The sequence below is a fragment of the Catharus ustulatus genome, chromosome 12, assembly GCF_009819885.2.
Source record: "Catharus ustulatus isolate bCatUst1 chromosome 12, bCatUst1.pri.v2, whole genome shotgun sequence".
NCBI classification, from domain to species: Eukaryota; Metazoa; Chordata; class Aves; order Passeriformes; family Turdidae; genus Catharus; species Catharus ustulatus.
This window is the reverse complement of record NC_046232.1, coordinates 19756495-19778610: the sequence shown is the minus strand read 5'-3', so window position 1 is coordinate 19778610 and position 22116 is coordinate 19756495. Positions and strand designations below refer to the sequence as shown.

Here is a 22116-nt window from a genome sequence, read left to right as displayed (position 1 = left end):
TGCAAGCCCTGAAGGAGCCCAGGCTTGTGTGGCTGGGCGAGCACAGAGAGCACATTCCCTTAAAGCGAGGGATGCATTTGTGTCCTCACGGCATCTTCCAGGAGAAATTCCGGGTCCATTCCTCACCCCTCATTTTTTGTGATCACATGCCAGAGCACTCCAGGAGTGGGGGATCAGGGCAAGAGTGCATGAGGAGAGTAAGCAAGCCCTAATGACAACTAATTTTACAGTAATCACCAACAGTGTCCTTCACATTTAGGAGATGATAAAGGCACTGACAGATGAAGTCTAGCCCAAGATGAAACAGAAAAGCAGTGGAAGGTCAGGAGTCCAAAGCAGTATCTCTGGGTCTGAGTTGCTGCTCTCTCTCTGTAATGCTGCAAGTGTGGCATTTTGGGGATGATTTGTTTGACTCTTAGAAAAGCATTCATAGTTTCTTAAATAATAATTGCCTACACCATAACTTCACTTGAACATAAATACATGGTGAGAGCTGTGTAGTGTTTGTCCTTAGGAGGGAAAAATACACTGGGAAAGAGCCAAGGCAGTGTCACTGTATGTTCCTGTTTATTCTACTTCTTATTTTTCACATATTTTATAAAATGTGTGTCTCCAATGACTAATAGTTCTAAGTACCCAATTTGTGCCAGTAAATGGAAGCACCATCTGTAAGGAGCTGATTTGCAGAAGCCAAGTTCTCAAACATCTGAGGAGGAGGAGGTGTTATAACTTAGTGAGAGACGACCAAAGTGTAGACTTGGGTTTGGGAGTCAGGATGATTTCAGATGTATTATGTAAGCAGGATGTGAGAGGAAAAGGGAAATGGAGAGCAAAATGATGGAGCTCTTGTTCAGCAGGAGCAAACATGAAGTAACCCATGCTGATAGAAAGGGTAAGAAAAACACAACATTTGGGGAAAAAGGACATTTAATTGAGTTTGAAATGTAGCAGATGCTGATTGCTGACACAGTGAGGAACACAGACCAGTGTGCTTACTCAGTGACATTCAATGGCTGTAATAAAATGAAGGTTAATTAAATAAAAGTAGCTGAGATCACTGCTCTCACTTGTGCACTGTTTCACAGAGGAAAATGGAAGACCTTTGGGCCAAGTTCACACCCTGCTGAAACTGTGGAGTAGCTGCACGTGTATTTCTAACATCCTCCTCTGAACAGTTTTATCATTCTTGAGTCTCCCCCTTTCCTTCCTCTCTTGGAAGAAACCTCAACTGATTGCAAAATGCCAAGGTGGAGTCACTAGAGCCAAAGAGAACTCTTGACACTTTATCTGACAGCTGAGTTTGTCCCTGTGAGATCAGAGATCAACTTTCATGCTGATCTGGTAACTGTTTTTACACAAAGCAAGAATTTAGTGCAGGGACAGCCAAAGCCAATGGGATAATGTGATGTTTAATTGTTTTAAAATAAAAGTTGCAAAAATGTTGGCCTATCAACAGAAGTAGAATTATTAGAAGTTTTTACACAACGTTGAAGAATAAAGATGGACTGCAGTGGTCTTGCAGAACTATGGGACGTGCATTGCTACATAAAGTACTTTGTAAAGAAAAAAATCCATGGTAGAACACAAAGCCATCAATACAAGTGTTATTTTTATGGAGTATTCCTCACTTTGTGCAGTGCTCCTGTGAATAACAGCAGTGAGTGCTAGATAAACTTTGTTTTACATGGGCAGCAGAAGTCTTTAAAGTTCAATCCCATGTCTGTGCCTGACTGGGATGGGAGATGAGAACCTCTCAGGAGCTCTCCCTGCCTGGAGAAACCTGCCAGGAGATGAAGGACAGAATTTCAGTGTGTCACCTTCTGACAGAAGTGTTTGGGCGAAGAAATTTGAGATCCCTGGAGAACACCAGCACTTGGCTCAAGTTTCCCAAGCCTGAAGCCTGACTCATCTGACAAATGCCACAAACAAGAGGCAGAAAATAAATCTGCGATCCACACAGTCCTGGAATTAATAGAAATTGTATCTTACCATTTGAAAAAGGCCTTTTTATATTTTTCCCCTCCAAGTACTGTATCACTGAGGTAGAGGATGGAAGGTTTTATTATCTTCTAGCATATTTTTGGAGTTGGTTCTCCCATTCTTAAAGCAATTGTGGAGCAGTTGGCAATTCAGCATCTCCTTCTAACTCACCCTAAACTGGATAAATGCTCTCTTCTCTTGTAGATTCCTTCTCCTGCATTGCTGGCTCAGTAGAAACCAAGTATTGTAAAAATTGCACCCACATCTAGAAAGGTCTCAGGATTAATAGCCATTCCTTGCACTCATAAAAAAGAAAGATATCAGATGATTTTAACAATGTCTGTTTTATGTAATCCACTGTGTCCACTGGCATTAATTATGTCACCCTCATTTAATTATTTTTTGTCAGATCTCATGTTAATTAGACTCTGTTATTTTGCTTAGGATTGCACTTTGATCATTATCTCATTTATCCCTTAAAATCATTTATACAGCGTTACAAAGAGAATGCTAATTTTCTTATTTTAGCGAAAAGAAAATTGTTTTATATTCGTGAATTTTTGGGCTTCCGAAAATTCTCTGTGGATTTTGTGTTCGTTCAAACCCACCGCGGTCCTTTGGGTTTGCAGTGCCGGACACCCCCGCTGGGGGACGCTCTGTAATCGATTTTGGGTTGAAATCGGAACTTTCTCTTCCCTGCCCGTGTCTAATGGGCTAAAATTCCACCTTTCAGCTTCCCCGAACAAACTGCTCGGAGTTGTTTATGGCATAAAGAGACAATTTTCTCCACAAAATAAACTAGAAAGCGGTGCTGCTCTGTAATAAAATAATAATAAAAAAAAAGGCTTGCACATCTCTTCAAGCATGTCAGGAATATGAAACTACACGATGTTTACAATTATTGGAAGCATAAAAGCAATTTATCACAATACCTGATATTTACTACAGCATGCATTTGATCTTCTTCCCCCCACCCTTTTCTTCCACGGATGCAGTTCAAAAGTTTACAGCACAGGAATGCAAAGCTGTGTGCTGTTTTGTTTCACTTATTTTCTGTACCTTGGCTTAGTTTATCCAGGGTTTCCCGCTGTAGTTACTGATGAGAAATCCTAAATATTATTTAAAGGCAAACTTTATGCTGAGATAATTAGAATGTTATTCTATGTCTGATCAGGGTTGTTTGCAGCTGATAATAACCTGGTGTAGTCCAGAATTTCTGCTTTCATAGAATTTTATGCTAAAAATTATGAAAACAATTTGGATCAGAGGAGAAGGGCAGTGTCAATCTTTTTGCCATCAAAATGCGTTTGGTTTGGTGGGAGCCCTTGCACTGAATGATGTCAGGGCTGTCTTGGCTCCAGAGCAGCTCCTGCAGGGTTCAGAGGATAATGGTGGTCAGGATGGAGAGACCCAACAGGTCAGGTTTTCCACCCACTTCCAGATTGGGAGTGCTCCCTGTGGTACATCTCGCTCAAGTCTGGGGTCAGTGCTGCACAATATCATGCTCTAAGCTTTATTTATTTATATCCCCCAGTAAATAGAAAACACAATAGCAAGGGTGACTTTTTACCCCCCTGCTTTCCAAATAACAAGAAGTTTCTAGGTGAAGCTGATTAATTCCCTCCTAGGCTCCTATCATCAGGAATTAAATGGGGTTGACTCATGGGGAACTCTGCAGTTGTGATTTGCTCTACAAATGAGATATAAGAGGTTTTCCTTGAGAGCTCAATGATGTATAAAAGGAAACGAAAGGAAAATGTATCACACTGCATTTCTGGGCTGCAGCTGTGCATCTTAGGTGCCTTAAATTCTTCTTAATAAAAGCCCTTGAGAAAAGATTTTATGCCCATAACTGCTGTGTCCTCTGGCAAATCATATTGCCTGGCAGGGCTGGGTAAATAACAGGTTACTCTTTAAAAAAAAAAAAAATTACAGAGGCAAGAATACAATATTTCAAGATACATTCTTTTTTCAGAATTATTGTCAAGAATGAAGTCTCAACCAGCAAGTAAATCAGGAATACCTAATTGTACATAATAATACTTTCATCTGTGCTGCCCAGTTCTGTATGTAGATATTATTTGGGTTTCTTTGATGTCCCTGTGTGATAACTGACCAACAATGAATATTTTTAATTGAATGTAAAAGTCATAAAATGACATATGTACTGCTAACCACTTATTGTGCAATTGGAGGTTTTCATTTGGCAAATGTTCAAGCTTAAAATGTGTTTTTTGTGATTATTCCCCTTATTAAAGCTCATTTGCTATGCATGGAAAGTGAGCACAAAAGAGATGTGAACAGTCAAAAAACGCATTTAAAAATTCAAATGAGTATCCAAGGGAAATGGATTTCAGTGTTTGCCCAACTCTACTGGGACCCTCAGCTGCTGAACGTCTCCTTAATGGGTGCCTTTGTCATTGTCCTCAAGGCTTCCATCACAAATGCTGCATGGTTCCTTACAGCTTCATATCAGTCATTATGCAAAATTCCTTCTTGATATGGTTAAAGTGGTTCACTAGAGAGAGGCAAGGTGAGAGTGTGTTCACCGTGTGCCTGCTGCTTTTGCAAATGAGGTAAAAACGAATTTGTTGTGATACTGGTGACTGAGTTGAGTGTGGAGTCAAAGAAACTCATGGTCCTTGCTAGGAGCTGGGACATCCAATGCTCATCCTGGCCTCAGGGATTCCAGTCATCCCTCTGTGTGATGGGAAGGATCTGATCATCAACTGTGGGAAAAAAAAAACCAGTAACTGATGTTTATTTTCTACTTAGGTTGAGCTCCTGCAATCTAAATTCCACCTTTATTGTTCCCTTGCTTTCCTGGCAGCAGGATCTGCTCCTTCCTCTCCACTGCTTCTCACCCACAAGGTCTAATTGAGGTAAGTCAAGAACTGTCCTCCAGGACCCAAACACTTGATAGAACCACCAAAGTGCTGCTTGTTCTAAATGATGAAGTTCAATTTTAAGCTGAAAATACAAAGTGATGTCAGCAACCACATAGTTTCTAGGGATAGAGGACTGAAAAAAAATAATGTTGCATCATTCAGTCTGAGAGTTTGGAGGTGCATTTACTCATACAAGCTGAGGTCAAAGGCTGATGCTTTTCAGAAGGGTCTTGATTCTCAGCCAAATTTTTAACTGCTTCAATTAAAGAAGATCAGATTCTTTGCCTGGGGTCACATGGCAACTCAGTGGCTCAGCCAAGGTTTGAGCCAAAGATCCATTCTCTTGGTTTGTCACCCTTGAATATAAATAGGAAATTTAATTCTGCTTTATGAAGATATTAGGCAGGTTTTATATGTTTTATAATTTTCTGAAAGAAACAGAGCTGCCATTACAATGAGGAAACAGTCCTATGGGTAATAAAATTTAAGAAAAACAAGACACAAAAAATATTTCTAGAGGAAGAAATTAAACCTTGAATTAGTAGTTTGTGGCAGCTGATAACATGTAGGAGTTTCTGGGGATGTGAAGGACATTAGAATGCCAATCAAATACCAAAATGCTCATTTAACTTAGTGAGAGAATGCCTGGTTTTTTACACTGATCCTTATTTTAGGTATTTTTCTGCTCTTTCCCCAGCTGCACGTTGCAGAATGCAGTGTGTGGAGGGAGTGCACAGCAGCACTGGGAGCAGGTGTCCCCCATGCTGGATGAGCTGGTGCAGCTGCAGGTGAGGAAAAGGTTTTCTGCTGGTGCCACAGGAAAGCCAAAGAGCAGCTCCAGCTGAGGGACAGAGCTGTTCTGGGTGCCAGCCCATACCTGCAGAAGCGTGGGAAAAGTCTCAGATTATTTCTGTCTAATATTTTTGCTTAAAATTGAGTAAATTGAGCTCACCATGTTATTTTCAAGCTTATCTCAGCACCTTTCCTTTTTTTTCTTTCTAGAATGTCCCATCCCTTCAAGTTCCAATTTTGGAATTTAATATCTCCTGTTGATGACTTCTGCTCCTTATCTTCTCTTGATCCATTTCTGCTTCTCTTTTAGATTCTGTCTCCTTCAGTCTCCAACTAATGTCTCCCCATATGTCAGATTAAAAAAAAATAAAAATTTACAAGATGCTGGGCTGTGAAAGGAACTGGGGAATGTTTATGTGGTTGCAGCAGGCTGACCATTAAAGTGACTTTATTTCTACAGCATTTCAGATGCTGGGCTTGACAGTTTCATTTCCGAAACTATTTATACTCACAAAAATCCATAACAGCATTTCCATTATTTCCTTATATGATTTTTTGCCTATATTTTATCAAGTCATCTTCTTCTATTCAGGCCTGATTTCAGACAATAGGAATACAAAGTGGAAAAATCCTTTCTAAAAGAGACTGTAGCTTTTTATCTATTGAAGCATCTTTCTGTGTCCCAACACATTTTTATCTCAGCCTGCTTTTCAGCTTCTCCTGTTGATTTGATCCAATGGAATGACATGCAGGGGAGGCTTAGATGGAAGTTACACCTGAAGAGGGTGTGTGCTCAGAGCTGCACACCTTACCACATCTGCCCTCCTCATTATCCACCAAAGTCCTCTTGCAGCTCTGGATCCTGATTCCAGACCTTGCCATATTAAAGCAAAGGCCAGCTACAGCTGCTGCCTCCCACTGGAAACACAGGAGGAGTCGATGTTTTGCTAAGCTGTCACCACTGGACATCACAACAGGCTAGGATGGATAAAAATGATAGATTTTGTATTCTTGCTTCTCTAAATATAATGCTATCTCAAGCCTTTATATACGTGATGTTCTATTTTTATGTCATTGCAAGAAAAAACAACCAAACCATAACTTGCAGTTTTGAAAAGGAAACTACAGCTAGCATTAAATATTCCTGAACAACATCAGTGCATTAAATTCTGGCACAGTTTGCATAAAGAGACTGTGTGGCAATTTGTAAGAACACGTGAAAAAATACATGTTAAGAGCAGTCAGGTGTAACTTGTTCCTTGCCACAGCAGTAAAATCAGTGATTCCCAGGCTTTCTGCTCTGGCAAACCCTTGCCAGGCCTCAGGACTCCTGCACACACCCCAGACCCCCTCAGTGTCAGTGGCTGCTGCAAACAGAATAAAGACAATGCTTGTTATGATCTCACAAATAAAGTTTGGAAACCACTGGACATAACCATGGCTTTGGTTCCCTCCAGCTCTACACTCCTGTGCCTCTGGACTGTTGCTGTGACTCCAGGGAATGGCAGGGTGAGTTTGTGATGGAATATGATGATAACAACAGTCTGAGCTGCAGAGCACAGCCCCTTCTGCTCGCCTTGGAGAGACGCTGGCCCAGGAAGGTCAGCAGGTTGTTTGCTTCCTGCTGAGCTAATTGGCAGGGTGACAGCCACTGCCTGCCAAACACAGGCATTTGTTTAATCTCTGCTGGCTGGGCATGAAAACCACCAATAGTCAAAAGAGGCCTTCTTTAAAAGAGCTGATTTAGAGCTGGGTGAGGATGGGTTCTCCCCTTAAACCCCAGAGTGTCAGTGCTGGCTGCTCTGTGTGCACAAATAACACACACCCACGCTCACTTTGGATCCCCTTCTGCCCTGACAGTGCAGTAGGAGGAGAGGGGAACTATTGATCTTGGTGTAAAATGAAAAGTTACCAGAACAGGTGGATTTGACATGCAAAGTTATGTATTTAAAAGCTGATGCCAATTGTGAGTGCAAGACTGAATGGATTGCAGGAGAGATGAGGAGCTTCCTGAACTGATTTAAGATGCACGAAGCCGCTGGATAAAGGACACGTGCAAGACCCAAGGGAGTCAGTGAGAACAATCTTGTTCATGTTTATGGGCTTTTGATCAAGGCCTGAAGACTGACTCAAGAGCTGAGATGTTTTGACTTTGAAACAAAGGCCCTGCTGCAATTATATAATTTCTATTATTCTCTTTAAACTGCTATGTGTTATTCATCATCCTGATCAGAACACACTTTGCATCTCTGTCCTATTTCTGGTTTGATGATTGTGATAAACTTGGTAACCTTTTGCAGGCTGTGAAGTTGTACACTTCCTTCAGATCCTCTGTTTGGCTTGTGAAAGTGCTTTTTAAATTTTAAAGGACAAAATTTATGTTTGTTTTTGCCAATTAAGGATTACTAGGGGCTAATCATATTCTAAAACTATAGGAATGATTGTGATAAACTAAGTGACCCTTTTCAGCCTGAAAGCTGTACACTCCTTCATTTAGATTGTAAAAGTGCTATTTAAGTTTCAAATTTAAGAGTTTTTTTATTTCACCAGTTTGAGATTACTAGGGTCTAGTGAAATTCTAAAAATATAACTTCCAGTACAGCTTCATCTTTGCCTGTTGCAGAGATTTGCAGCCTCTGTTTGTATGGAATGTACCTGTTGCTACCATTTCCCTATAACAGAGGGCTATCTCTTTGGAATCCTCAGGATTTGCAGGTTTTAATTAGAATGGATTTATGTTGATTAGAGTTGATGGGATTGAAATGCCATGTAGTTATTAATTTCCTAGTTTTAATTTTGCTACTTAGTCATACGTTACCAAAAATATCTTGGAAATGTGGTTTTTTTTCCCTTGTAAAGTGGCAAACCAGAGAAATAAATGCATCACAGCAGGCTGTCATTTTGAGTACAACTCCTGCTAGATCCTGACTTAGAATTCTGTGAATGACTATGGGGCTGGATGAAAATGAAAAGAAATACGTGCAGCCAAGTTTTATTTGATTTTCTTTGAAAACAGAAATGAACTTTGGAGAATTTCAGCTAGGATTTGCTTGGTTTCTTTTTTACATGTGAACATCAATGAACATTATTCCTGGAAATTCCAAAATTTCAAAATGTCCATTTCAATTTTCATCTCTGTAGCATATGCAAGACAGTTTATGGGCAGAAGTCAATATTATCCAGCACATGGAATGCTGTTTCCACTTTTGCAGGGAGCAAAGTGAGGCAAAAAATAATGTGTGGTCCAGTCCAAGAGTCATTAAAATCAGTGTAAGGTGCATCTCCAGATCTCACTGCAGTGGGATAAGGTGTTGTGCAGGTGGGCTGGCATTGCAGGCTGCTCATCTCTGCAGTGATGAATAAAAACAGTAACAAAATTTCTAGAGCAGATAAAAATTCAAATGATTCTCTTTCCAAAAGTCTCATGCTGAGCCCATTGTAGCAGAAGGGAGAGGACCACAGAACTGAGATACACGAGTGGCAGAGTTTTGGGCTGGGAATGAGGACTCTGGGTTTTGTAGAGAAGGGGTTCAGTGCAGAGAATGTTTATATTCAGTGCTGGCATTCCACTCGTTCCTGAAACTTCAGGGTAAAAATTCCTGCAGAAATCGATCCTAAAGATAAATTCACAGCTTCTTTCAGCTTCTCTCTTCTTTCTGTAATCAAACCCATTCCTCACTGAGTACCAGAGCAGTGAACTCAAAATTTCTTTTGATAAGAGCACAGCTGAGCAGCATCGTTCCACAATGTGTCCAAATAATGCCAATTGCTGTAACACTACATTTCCTGCAGATTTAAGTTCTCTCCTTAATATTCTGTCTATCTGCAGACAGCTGTTTGAAGAAAACAGCTAAGCTTGATCATAAATTTGCCCAGCCTATTTAGAAGTATTTGTAAATAAGATCTGAAGGAATATATCCTATGGGGTTCTTTCAGAATACCAACCACCAACTTTGGTCTGCTCCAGTCTGTATTTTAACTCTGTTTCTGCTATCTCTTGGAAGTCTGGTCAGCTTTCTCCAAATGGGAATTTCCTAAGGTTTGGTTTTCTTTATGAAGGAGCAGAACTTTGGGAAATGTCACTGCATTGATGTAGGCAGGTGGAGAGAATCAGGATTCTTCAGTTCCTGGGTCTGTGCCCCTTTTCTGGTCTGTCCTTGCTCATGGCTGTCCCTGCCTTTGGGTTTAGGTGGAGGTGAAAGAGAAATTCAGAGTTACAAACTCAGGAGATGGGGAATATTCAAATAATTGGCTCAATCACAAATATAGCTGATAATGTTCAACCTGTGAATGCCTGTTTGGTGTTGGAAAGTTGGGAATTGGTTGGGTTTCTCCACAGCCTTAATTCCAGCCCAGGCAGTACTGGAGGGATGTCCTGTAGACACACAGGAACATGACAGGTAAATTGTCCTTTTGCCTCAGAACCAGGTAAAGATGTGCTTGGAAGCAATTGGTTTCTTGCTTCAGTTGCCGTGTGAATTTTTTGAACAAAAGAAAAACATCTCATCTTACAGTTATCCACATAGGAATTTGCACTAAAAAGCCAACACTTGCAGTCTGACCTATATGACATTGCTGTTAATTATGCATTAGAAATGCTGCTTTTCCTATTTCTTCATTGTGAGGGGCCTCTTGGCTTCTCAGTTCATCCACATCACTCTCATTAACATTAATAAGAGTTTAGGTGTTGCAGAGTGATTGTCAATCCATTTGAATATCATTCCCCAATACTCAACCAGGGTCATGTGCTCCAAAAAAAGGCAGAATTTCATTCTGGATACCAGGGTGTACTTGGGATCCTGTTTCCTGCAGAATTCCACCTTGAAGCTCCCAGAGCAGCTGTGGATTCCATGGAGCTCTGTTACCTGCCCAGGCCATTCTGATCCACCCAAAGATCTGATGTGTTCATACAGCAAAGCTGTCCCAGCCATCCTGCAGCACAGTTCCACTCACCCCTTTTGTGGGAGGCTGGTCTCTTTACTCAATTTCCTTTACAATAAAAGCAGTAATAGCTGTGTACAACTGAATTTCTCTGCTGGTTTTGTTGGTGGATCAAATTCCTCCCTGAAATAACCAGCTACAGTTCAGCTGAATGAAGGCTGTGACTTCATTTGCATCATTGCATAATTATTTGCAAATCCTTTGTTTATTTTTAAATTTACATCATACTAAGCAGAATATAATGTCATGCCCTGGAGCAGTGCAGAAACCATGATTAAGAGAAATTGCAGGCACTAAGAATGATGGTCACATACACAGGATTAAGAGCAGAATTTGACCTCCTTGGGTCAAGATTTACACAAACTTGATCACTGGCCAGTTCTTAACTCATTCTTTTTATTATCATTGGGGAGCAGACTTAAAAGCTGTGTTAATGAAAAAAACAATTGATATGATTGAACCAGACCCTAAATACTTAGTGTCTGTTTGAATTAGATGAACAATTCTGTATATTTTGCTACTGTAATGCAGGATGAATATTTTCTGATCATATTTTCATTACTTGTTCTTTAAGAGCACTGGGACAATTTGAGTGAATCTTCATATTTGTAATGGGTCCTTCATGTGGGAAAATATAAATTAATGTGATTCTTGCTATCCTTATTTGGAGAGATCAGGGATGGACTGGGAAAGTCAAACAAAACCTGTGCAGAACTGGCTCTAGTTCAGATTGTGTTTTCTACACTGCCTACAACTAATATGTTTGTATTTGATTTGGACACTTTGTATTGGTAGAAGGGAATCAGGCATAAATGAGGCCAACACTATTATTCAGTGTTATTAATGATGTTGTCTACTCTTAGTTCCTCAAAAACTAGAAAACTAATAAATTTTACATATTGGAAAAAAATCACAGATAAATCAAACAAATACATAAATTCTTTAAAGTATTTAATATGTGTTAAGAGGACAGGATGATGAATTCAATATTGAAAACCAATATCAAGTTTACAATTATGTACCATTTATCATCACTGATTGCACAGACAGAGTATTATTGTGGGGAACAGAATGATGCATAAACTAAAACCCTGATTGGTTTTCTAAAAAAAAAGCAAGTTAAAATTCATGTTATGTCTGAAAAGCTTTGTTTTTCTCTTTCAAGCATTATTTTCAATAGTAATTGTTCATTCAGACACAAATGATGCATATTTAATTTCTCAGGCTTTAATATTAACAGTATAATAATTTTCCAGTGTTGCTAACTTGTGCCTTTACAACACTAGCAGGATTCAGTTTGCTGTTGTTTTCTAAGGCCCAATTTCCCCTTAAAGCAAAAAGAGCATATGGAAAATGAAAAAGTGGAGAAGAACTAGTTTTGAATTGGGCATGTAAAAGCAAACAAATGAAAGCAGCAAAATGCTCTTGAAAGGTGAATGGACTTTGAAGAGAAAACACATACAGGTGGCTGGTTTCATTCAGCAGATCTTTTCAAAGGGTAAAACTCTGCCTCCCCAAAAGTCAACAGCAAAGCCTGCAGTTGTTTCAGTGTTTTCAAGCTCCTGTTGGCTGGGTGAAGGACATACCTGCTCACCTTTATGAAAGAGCTGCTCTTCTTTAAACTCCTGTCACCCCAGCTGAGCTCTGGGAGAGGGAAATGAATTCTCCTCTGGCTCACACTTTATCAGCAGAATTATTAAGCAGTTTTCTGTGCAGAGTCACTCTTGTAATACACTCCTGCCTTTTTTTTCCCTTTTTTTCCCTTTTTTTTTTCAAATTCTTTTCTCATTTTCATGTTGGTGCTCAGGTTTCCTGGGGATAACCAGATATCATTTCACCAAACTGAAGCTGTGCACTCATAACAGAGAGTTATTTTGTCCTTCAGAATTTCAACAACTCATTCTGATTTATGAAAGAATCTGGCTAAGCTTGAAGATTCAGCTGGAGTTTACAGAGTTATAACTCTAGTCTAGACTCATTGAGTCAACAATAATAAGAAAGAAGCCAAACTGTCTTTTTATATCTTTTTTTGTAAACTACATATTTTAAAAACAGAAGCACTGGACTAGAACCAGTGTGCTGCAATCTAGTGCTGTTTGTACTGAATGTCTTTTCCAAGGGGCTTGCATTTAAATAGACACCAAGAAGAAATGAGTATTCCAGTAGTCACCCTCAGATGGAGAAACATCCACAGCCACATTCATTGGCATTTGCTGACATCTACACCCCTGCAAGCAGACAACCAGAGTGCAGAGAATGCCAGAACTTTCCATGGGAAATTACTGAGCTGGATGGGATTTTATATGAGCAAGAAGAGTGGGGCTGAATGCTTTGCCTCAAATATCTGTCAAAAGTCACGCAGCAGAATGGAATATCTTGGGTTTCATTGGTGTCCAGAGCACTCATGGTTTGACAGGCCACTTCTTTGGAAAGTTTTACAGAGAACACTGAAAGACAAAGGGGAAAAAATTGTCGCAGCAGGCTTGCCTAATTCATTTTAAGCAGTCTGGTTTAGCCTCTGTGCATTTCTTACCATTTAAAAAGGAAAATCAGGGATGCTAAATAGTTCCCCAAATGGAAACTGGTGACAAAACTGAGTTCTAAACAATGCCATCAGTGTAGAGCAACTGGTGGTTTTTAATATTCTTAGACAAAGAACAAAACCTAATTATCTTTATTTATTCAATAAATCAAGTTCAAATTTGATCTATTGAATTATATTAAATATTGAAAATAATTTGATAAATAAACACGATCACTAATTTATTATTGATATTCATCATTAGGATTTTGGTAAAAAAATATTTAAAACAACTGGAGAAAAATAGTGAGGAATTCACCTCAGGCACCAGTATTGCTGCAAAACCTGCTTAGGTTGCCTTAGCCATGGGTAATGAAGAAAAATAGCTTGTGGAGCCAGGGAGGGAGCAGAACTGGGCCTGGGAAAGAGGTGGGGAAGGAGGAATCTGCTCCAGCACCCAGGGGTTCTCCCCTGCCCCGTGCTGCTGGCTCAGGGCTGGGGCAGGGTCTCGGGAATGCTGCAAACCTGCACAGCCAGGCAAGGTAGGGCTGGGAACCTGGGGGCACAGAGGCACTGCTGGAGCGAAGGAGTGTTCTGGGAGGCTGGGAGGTGCAGGGAGTCCCTTACAGAGCCAGTGCATGAATCCTGGCCCAAATGATGTCCTTTTTGAAACACTGCCATCACCTGCAGTCATGCACTGGCTCGTGACCAAGAAACACACAGTGCAGGACAAAGGATTTTGGCAGCCTCGTATGGACATAAAATACTGTACAATGTGGGGATTCATCGTGTGGCTACACTGACAAAAAAAGTTCTGTTAATCATTTGGGTCTGATATCAAAAAGGGACTTGCTCTTGGGTTTCTTACACACTGAGATGTTTAAAAAGCAGGATCACAGCCAACGCTGTTATTCTAATTAGAATATAATCAGTAATAGTACATAACACAAGTAGAGCGTTTCATCTTGTGCAAGCATAAGATTGCTGGCTAAGAGCTAAGTTAGTGCAGCTGTTCAAATCACCTGTCATAAGCCTTTTGGTCTAATGATTTTAATCATTATGCGTTTGTAACTTCTGGTACATCTTTCAGGAGGAAAATGACAACCGCGGGGTGCGATTCGTTCCCTGGCTGATGCCTCTCTGAGCATGCAGTGGCACTGAGCCACCCGAAAGCAGCAGCGATGCAGTCGATGTGACAGTGCAAGGGCAGATGCTCTGGACGGTAGAGGATGCTAGAGAAGAGGTAAATTTTCCACGGCGCTTTTCCCCTCTAGCATCCCCTGAACCTCTCGTGGTATCAGCCCGAGCCAGCGTCTCCCGTTCAGGAGCTGCTTTGGGCACTGCGAGCTGCGTGTGCTGCCCGTGTGTGCCCGCTCCTCCAGCTGCGTGCGTGCCTCTACTCGCAAACCCGGCACCTTGAAATGGCTCCAGAAGTTTGCACCATCTCCCTGTGAGCACATCCGCGGGGTCTGAGGGGTCTGTGCTCGGGGGATCGCGGTGTTTGAGGCGCAGGAGGCAGGGAGCCGTGCTTCCCCCATCTCCTGCCTCTGCACAGCCACCAAGTGTTTCTGCCTCTCCTATAGTTTGCTTCCTCATTCCCACACGCTCGGGCGGCAACCTTGGGATGCCGGGGTGGCAGTCTGATTCTTTGTCCTTCTAGGCTATTGAATGTATTTTAATTGAATCGGGCAGAGAAAAACCCCCAAAACACATACACACACAAAGCCCAAGGCATCAGGACTAGATCCCCCTTCCCCGCAACAACAAACGGTTAAATAAATAACGAGATGCCAAACCAGCCATCACCAAACGAACAAGCCAAAAATCGGCGTCAGCGCCGCAGGAAACGGGAAAGTTTCTGCGCTCTGAAGCTGGTACCGCACGTCAAAGCGAGAATCCAGGGGGAGGGGAGCGGAGCGCGGCCTCAGCCCAGCGCCTGCGAGAGCCGGGGATGCGCTGCTGAGCCCAGCCCTGCATCCCGGAGCGACTGCCCGAGAGATGCTGCTGTGACTTGGTTCTGCGCCGCGAAAAGAACGGCTCCGAGCCCCCACCCCCGTCTCCTCCCGCCCTCCTCTTCCTTCCCCCTCCCCCGGGTCCTGCGGGGAGGCGGGTTTAAGGTGGGTCGTGTGGCCGCGGTAACTTTCCGAACAGAGCCAAAGAGGCGCCCGAAGTCCCCCGCAGCAGCATCGCCCGCCCGTCCTGGGCAGCGGCACCGGCGCGGTGCCCCCGTGCGAGCGGCCCCGGCTCGGCCGAGGCTGCCCGGGCTCCGCTCGCCGCCTCCCGCCGCCGCCGCTCGCCGCAGCCCCGCGGAGCCGGCCCCGGGTCCCGCCGAGGTAGGTGCGAGTCGGGACAAGCGCTGGGCGCTGCCGGGGACGCGGCAGCGGAGCCCCGTGCCCGCAGCTGCCGCCCCCCACGCCCCGTGTGTTCCTGGCGCTGCTGCAGGGCAGGAGCATCCTCTGCACCCCCGGCTGCGGGGCACGAAACCCCTGCCCTGCTCCTCCTGGAACTGAACCGGCCAGGCAGCCAGGACGAGCCGGGGGGAGGCAGTCTCTCTCCAGTCCCTTCCCTCAATCTTTGCCTTCTCGTTGGTGCTTTTGGAAGTGCTGAGCTAGGAGATGTGCGCGTGGGTGAGATCTTACGGCTTTATTAGGACTCTCCCCTATCAGCGCTTCTCTCAAAAGCCGCTTCCTCCCCCCCGCGTGGTTTACTGGGGTGTTGTATGGGCACGAACTTTCTTCTGGCTGCAGGAGACGGGTTTGGTCCCCTCGTGTCCCCGCGTGTCCCTGTCCTCGGGCGAGTGGACTCGGGCTGGAGCCTCGCTGCTCGGGTTTTAGTGGCTTCCCTTGTCTGTACCTGCCGGGGCTCCTGGTGGGAGAAGGTGTTTGGGGTAGGGAGAAGTTGTAGGATGCAGTGTGTACGCGACACCTGCGTTTCTGGAGCCTGGGAAGGGGGTGGAATCTCACTCTCACTCTCGCTGGTGCTACTCGCTGCTGCCAAACATTGCCTTCTTTTGCCTAGGCAGGACTCTAGCCACGCTGGCAGATGGTTCCTAACAAAGAGAGAAGTTTGGGAGTGTCAGGACATCAGCCCCCAAATGCAGCGCTCGGCTGAGGTCCGCAGGGACAGCGCACAGCTCTGCCGGCCGTGTTTATCTGATCCGGTTACTCGGTGCAGGCGCGGGGCTCCTGATTGATCCACAGGGGTGGGCACAGCACCCATAGCTGGAAACCACGGCAGCCGTCGCTCCTTTTATTGAAATCTCCAGCCCCTGGGATCACTGCACACTGGGCTTAGCCCAAAGCAGGGAGAAAGTCTGGAGTTAACTAAAAGGAAGGCTTTATTACATGTCTTTATTACTGACTTGGAACAGGAGTATGTAACACATAAACTAGCTAGGATGGAGCAGCCTGTCTGCCTTCCAGACCTGTCAGCTGGGGGAGATCCCTCCCCCTGTCATGCTCAGTCCTGTATTTTGGTGATAGAAATCCCGAGTGAGGTGACTGGACGTTATGTCTCAATTTCACATCACTGGGCTAAGGAATTCTGAGATTTATCCTGGGGTATCCAAATCTCAGTCAGAACCCTTTCCATGCTTAGACATCTCCTAGAGTCAATCCAGAGCTTTGCTGTCCCTCTTGCTGTTTGGACCTTCCTGCCGTGTCTACTTTGTTATTAAATCCCACAAATTTTGCTTCTCAGAGCAGTGCCTGCTGCATGGATCCTCTCAGGTGTATTGTCTTGGTTGTAGTGCTGCTAAATAAGGGTGGCCAAAGGGACTGAACAGCCTCATCTCAGGGCTGGGTTTTAGCCAATCTTTGACAGAGCACAGATCTGTTCTTGTTTATGAACAACTTCATGGGCCCTGCTCTTAAAGTTGGCGTGGGACACCTGAAATTGTCTTTGATGAAGTTAAGAAGTGCTAATAAGCATGTGGGAAATATGTTTGCAACATCAGTTTCAAGGCAAGTGCACGAGTTCTTATTTGTCAGTCACAGCCTCTGGAGGCTTCGATGTTCAAACTCTGAGTTCAGTTTTTTTGTTGCTTCTTGTTGATACCTGGGTGAACTTGTTACAGAATTGAAAAGTTTTATGGTGAAAGTGTTTCAACATATGAAACATTGAAAATGGTCATGATCTGTTTTTCAAAACAGGGTCTCAGCATTGTCTTTATTTCCAGTCACTCCCAGATATCTACTTCATAAAATTTTGTAATTTTAGTTGAAAAATCCAAATTGGCTGATGTTAGATACACAATATTAGGTTGCATTACGTTGCTCCAGCTTTTTACTTAGGAGAAAGGCCTGATTTGATCTCTTGTTTTTTAGAATTAAATAGAAATGAATTGCCCAAAGAATCAAACAGAAGCCAACAGTCCCTCTTTAAGAAGTCCCATATTTACTGTGAATGGGGCACTCAGCCATTTTCACTTTGAACAATCCATCGTGCTTTAAACACCAGGCAGCAGAATTAATATTTAAGCAAATGCATACAGCAAAACTATAAATCACTGAAAACAGTTAATTATATTGGAACTGTGAAAATACCTTCGAGTACAGCCTGCATAAACTATTTCTCTCTAGCATGATCACAATTCTTGCAAACCTTTTATCCTTGTATATGAAATCATTTCTAATTCTGTGTTCCTGCAAAGCATGTGCTTGGTTATTGTTTTCAAAACCATGTGGTTTGGGTTACTATTTAAATATAATATTTATGATACTGCTTTGGTTGTTCAGCTTAAAAAGGGAAGTGCTGCATACCATTGCATATTAAAAAGCTTCTGTGTAATTACTACTTTTTGCAGTACTGCTGTGCCAATCTCTGGGTCGGGAATTTAAATGGAGACTTTACAGAGTTCACAGCTACTTTATATAAAAGCCATAAGTCTTCTTCTTGTAACATGGGGGCTGCAGGCACTGGGGAGTGTTGAGTGTGGTGCCTGCACTGATTTTTACCTTTTTATAATTGCAGATGTATGCTTGCAATAAGGAGATTTGCCTTTGTGCACTCCCAGGTGCATTGAGTGTGGTGGGCTCCCCAAACCATCATCTGTTGGGCCCTTTTGGGTCTGAATTACCTGTTTACACATTCATTGTCATATTGTCATCTTATCCAAATCTGTCTTTTCTGGTTGCACCTTGCAGAGGAGTGCTGGGAGACATGGGAAGCACTTCCCCTGCCCCTCTCTACCTTGCCTATCCATGCAAAGGAGCCTGTGAGGCTGCAAGGGGCAGAGTCTGCTGCCAATTCAAAGCCAAAGTCCCTGGGATTTCTTCAGGGATGGTGTAGAGTTAAGACCATGATGTAGGATTCAGGTCTCACAGTCTCCTTGCATTCCACAAGCTATCCTGTCTGGTCTCCAGTTGCTGCTCCACCAGAACTGTGTTGTCCTGGGAGACACACATTGGATCTGGTGCCCAGTGCAGATATCTTGGTTTTCCTCATGGGTCTCAAACAGAATTTGGGATCCCTGTTAAACTACAGGGTTCTGCCCTATCTCACACATTACCAAAAAAGCTAATATGTAAAACCCTGTATCAAAGAAATAGTTACAATTACCATTGGGAATAAATTAGTTTCCTCCAGAAAGGTTTGTTCAGATGTTAATGGAAAAGATAGAAAAAAATTCCCCCTCATTGTTCTGTGCCCTGCAGACTGACCATGCTGCCAGAGCCACTCGTACATTCCTTTGCACAGAACTGATTGAAACCTCAGTGGAGAAGTTTTGTGTGTTAAGGGGTGAGAGATGAAAAAGCTTGTAGAAAATTAAAAGGACCAGTCTCAAAGGAGACAAATCCCAGACAGAATCAGTTTGAGATTGCCAGAAGAATTCAGCCATATGATACTTCTGTGTGAATCCTGTGAGTGATGTACAATCGATGTGTGCAGGTAGAGAGGAGGAATTTTGTTTAAGAGTTTGAAGAACATGACCCTTACCTTATGAATTACAGATAGAGTACCAAATTAATGAAGACACAATATCCCTCAGTGCTGTGAAGATCTGACTCAGTAGTGTGAGAGTGGGCTGCAGCCCAGACAATCTGAGGCGCTCAGTCAAGATGACCAAAAACAAGTGCAGAATTCTCCAGGATGAGTGTGTTTACAAACACTTGTGTCTGACCAATAGAACTCAGCTCTCCAGGCAGTTTCTCTAGTCTGGCTGCTGCTCTAAAGAGAAACTACTGAAATTTGTATGAAAGCTCCTTTCTGAGCTTGGCAGAGAGGTACAAGATGGTCACCACTTAGCCCGCTCACAGAAACGCAGCAATGAAGAGCTCACCCAACTCACACCACATTGCAAACAAGAGCAGAACTTTAGGACTCACTTTTCCCTGTGCAGTAAGAACCAGCACTGAGAATTTCTCCTGGTCCCAGCCTGAGAACAAAAGCTAATGAATGAATGAATGGGCACGAGGCTGAAGTGAGAGTCACTGCTAAACATCAGCTCTGACTGAGGGAGGAGCAAGAGAGAGTAGCACAGTGATAATAATTCTGTGCACTAACTTCACATAGTTCATTTTCTCTTCTTTTTCCACCAAAAACATTTTCTAAGAGTAGAAGTCAGTCTGAAAAATATTTTAAAGGGTCAAACGACACCATAAAACTTGCCAGAATATGACAGCTGAAAGGTTGCCCAAGTGAGGAATTTGAGAACAAGTTTGTGGATTTTTTTTTTTTTTTTTTTTTTTTTTTTTTTTGCTTGGCTTGTTTTGGTTTTTATTCTTTTGATATTTAACTGGTAGATATGAGTGGAAATAGGTCCAGGTTTTCCTAAGTTCAGATATGCAGCTGAAGTTTTACTTAGCCTTTTATCTTGGATTCCTTGTTAAGATCTAGACTTTTGCTAACCTCCTGCTTTATCACAGGTCTTACAGAACATCATTTTGTGCAAGGTTTATGGAGTGTTGTGAACACATGAAAATCAGATTTCTCTGGAACACAGATACTGGGAAAAAAACTATAGAGAAATGATCATGTGGAGTATTGGAATTCACAGTGGCCTCCTAAAGGGGCCAAACCAGGAAGGTAAATGAAGAGCTTTAAAGCTCTTTAGTTAAAGGCTATAACCCATTTCTCTAGATTGTAGGGGTGGATAAGGTGTTTTGGGAGCATATCTTACTTTTTTATATGCTTGAGTCTTTAACACTCACATCTGGTTTTGAGACAATTACCTGAATAGTAAAAACTATTGTTTGGACATTGCTGTTTTAAGAGCCTTTAAACCTTTGTAGAGGTTTTGATACAAATATTTTTTTGCCAGTATAAAACATGGAGGTGCACTGATATAAATCCAGTGCAAGCATGAGGAGAATCAAGTTCTTTATCATGCTTTTAAAATCTACCAAGTGAGGGAAGCATGGATGATTTGTAAGTAGTCAACTGGCATATGGTACCATTATGATAACATCGTGTTCACAGCACTTTCCAGATTGATATACAACCTTTCTAAAATAAGCTCTGCAGAAAAATAAAGAAGAATGTAAAGTCATTTAGCAGCCAACACGCTGTTGGCACAGCACAGGACACTGGGAGGTGACTTCTGTGACACTCATGTGTCACATGAGTTGTGCATCACAGTGTGGTACCTACAGACAGGCAGTGACTCCAGAGCAGTGTCCCTGCCCCTGGGTGCTGATTCCTGCTCTCTGAATGCTCCAGGAAATGCTGTTTTTATTCCCATTGCACAGCCCTGGCCAAGCGTGGGGCGAGCACAAGGGATGGAATTTGGTTCTCAGAAGGAAGTCCAGTGTTAAACCCTTTGTTAGCAGTGGAAAGAGAGAGGCTGGGGTTACCTGGGGATGGAGACTGAATTATCCTCTAGTTCTGAGTGGAAATATCCAGACTGAGATTGAAACTGTCTTGTTGACCTGCTGTGTCATTTATGGTTCTCGAGGAACAGGAAAATCATAAATATTCTTAGAAGCAGGAGCCCTGACAAGACAAACTGCAGTAATGTTTCACTATTCAAAGGGCTTTTATCTACTTGCCACAGCTAGCCTAATTTTATTAATGAATTAAAACAATGATACTTTATTATAACATAAATTTTACCTTTGTTTGCCTTCATTTAAATGCACAAGTTCTAAATACAATTTTAAAGGAGCACTGGCTGATGAATTTGAACCTGCATTAACTTCTGGGTATTAAAATGGATATGGCAAATCAAAACCATTAAAGTCATAACATCTACCATTCCTCAAAGTGAGGAAAAATGTCTGATGTAGCAATATTCTTCACCTCTTCTCCTCTTCCAATTTCCTTTTCCCTGCATATTCCACACAGGCGTTTTAGCAACCAAACAGGGCAAGTCAGTTATTTTGTAGATACAACTGAAGCATCAGAAAATGAAATTCTTGGTGTTATTAAGCAATGTTTTCTCCAAACACCGTGTGACCAGTCAGCATGCCCTGAAATTCCAAGGAGAGAGGAGTTCCATGCTTGTGTTTATTTGCACAGGATTGGCTTTTGGAGGCTGGTTTTGGCAGGGGATGTCACCTTTAGGAGGAGTTACCTTCTGGATAAGACACCTGCCCATTTCCTCCATGGAGCTCAAGGCAGTCCTTGGCAGTCTGCTGGTCCTGACCAACCAGGCCAGGCATCCAACTTTTGTACTTCAGTGTGGAGAGATGGATGCCATCCTTTCATAATAATGCCTAGTTTTCATTTGATTTGTAATGAAAGATGAAAAACCTAATGGTAGATGAATGAATGAACAAATTTGAAAATTACCATTTGTAACTCTGTGCTTCAGTTTAGACATGAAGGGTTTTGATAGCTGCAGTTACAGAATTACAGAGCTGAGCATGTAGCAAGTAGGAATGATGGTTTTACTGTTTTCTTTAAGCTGTCCCTGATGATTTTTGGATGTAACCCTAACTAATCAAGGTAATCTGTCAGCTGGAAATGTCATTGCATGAGTTATGCAGAACTTGTTTTGAGGGGCAAAGTACAGGAACTGCAGTCACTGACCAGAACTGCTGGTAATAACTTTGC

At 42.5% G+C, this 22116-nt stretch overlaps 1 protein-coding gene across 11 annotated transcripts in view; it reads left to right on the top strand.

The window, feature by feature from the left end:
* The first annotated feature begins 15162 nt into the window (after nt 1-15162).
* The window catches only part of MEGF11 (multiple EGF like domains 11), a 254601-nt gene continuing 247647 nt past the window's right edge, over nt 15163-22116 (top strand). For 10 of the 11 annotated variants that reach the window (XM_033070493.1, XM_033070496.2, XM_033070491.2 and 7 more), the window contains exon 1: nt 15163-15239. The gene's annotated coding sequence lies outside the window, so the exon portion shown is untranslated. Of the gene's footprint in view, nt 15240-15412; nt 15456-22116 lie in introns of those variants that run through there. The other variant, XM_033070489.2, reaches the window with a different exon arrangement.